This window comes from Cupressus sempervirens, chromosome 10 (genome assembly GCF_028749045.1).
Source record: "Cupressus sempervirens isolate cs-2001-9-10 chromosome 10, ASM2874904v1, whole genome shotgun sequence".
NCBI classification, from domain to species: Eukaryota; Viridiplantae; Streptophyta; class Pinopsida; order Cupressales; family Cupressaceae; genus Cupressus; species Cupressus sempervirens.
In genome coordinates, this window is record NC_143127.1 from 829092227 (window position 1) to 829093731 (window position 1505).

Genomic DNA, 1505 nt, shown 5'->3' on the forward strand with positions numbered 1-1505 from the left:
TACTTGTGTGTGATCTCTTTTTCCCTCCCCTTCTTTCATATTTCCACCTTATCCCTTTGTTATCTGTCCCTTTTCTCTATTTCTTCTCAGACCTAATCTCCAAGACCTAGTTGACTAATTAGGTGAACCTATTCTAAAATAGGTTGACCTAATCCTGAAGGTTTTGGGGCCTGGGTTCTAAAAGGCCTTAGAGGTTTGATTAGTTTTTTATCGGTATCCAGTTGGCTTGTATTGTTTTCCTACCCGAAACTCATATACAAGGAGACTTGGAGGCTTCATTTTCATAACATAATAACATATTCTCAATCTTTAGTTCTCAGGTGAATATTTCTACCTTTTGCATTTAAGGAGTTCAATTATTCAAGAATTTTAAATATTTAAGCAAGGAGATTTCTATCTAGAATTGATGGATCCTTTGTGAGAATTCCCTCTTGAAGATCTATCTTATTGTTGAACATCAAGGGATGAGATCTACATTGAAGCATTCATCATCTTCTTCATTGATGTACTTTTATATCCATGACACCATGATGGGATTATGGTAGATGTATTGCAAAGAGTGGAGATACCATGCATTCCTAGTTCAGATTTGAAATACATTTACATATAAAATCTTTACAAAAAAATCCTAACGTTTATCTTTTTTTTTGGTCATTTACATTTCTCTATATTACAATTTTAATTCCTTAATCTAGGGATTGACCAAGGAAAGCCCTTATCACACCCCAACCCCAAAAGCTTTCTTTTCAGTGTTGATTTGTAGGTGGTCAGTCAAATGATTCTAGACCTAGAACCTACATTTTATTTGGATTTTGTTTCTTTCATCATTTTATTATGAGATATGTGGATGTATATTCAGATACAGTTTAGATCTATGAGTTTTAGAACTAAAATACATGTCCCTCTACCAATTTCAAAATCAGTCATTAATATTTTATTTCCTTTCATGTATTTTTACCCTATATTTACATCTTAATTGGGCTAATTGTGGTTACACAACATCTGGTTTTATATTATCTAATAAATTAGTTCAATCTCACATTCACACTATCCTATTAAGGACTTAAGAGAGTATATTTCCTTATATTGTAGTCCTCTTTATAATTAAAATTTAGTATTAGCACCCTTCTCCCTTTGGGTCCTCACTAATCTAATTTGGATCATAAGTGGAATCATATTTCTAAATTCTCCTCTTTCCCTCACATACACAAATTTGAATGGCTCAATGCCTCGTAAAGTAGAAGCCTGCATCTTATTTAAGTGCTTCCATTTTACCACTAAACATTGTGGTGAGCCTAACTTGTGCCACTTTATTTTTGGAGTTATATTGGTTATTCTAGGTGTTTAACTTTTTTTTTGGTGAACCCAATGAGTCCCTTCTTTTTTCATTTTGGAATTCTATCCCTTAATCTCAATTTTTTTAGAAGTTAGATTTAGCTATCTAGTGTGTGGTTAGATCTCTCTTATATGCTGTGTTATTACATTTACATAGTTACATCTCATTA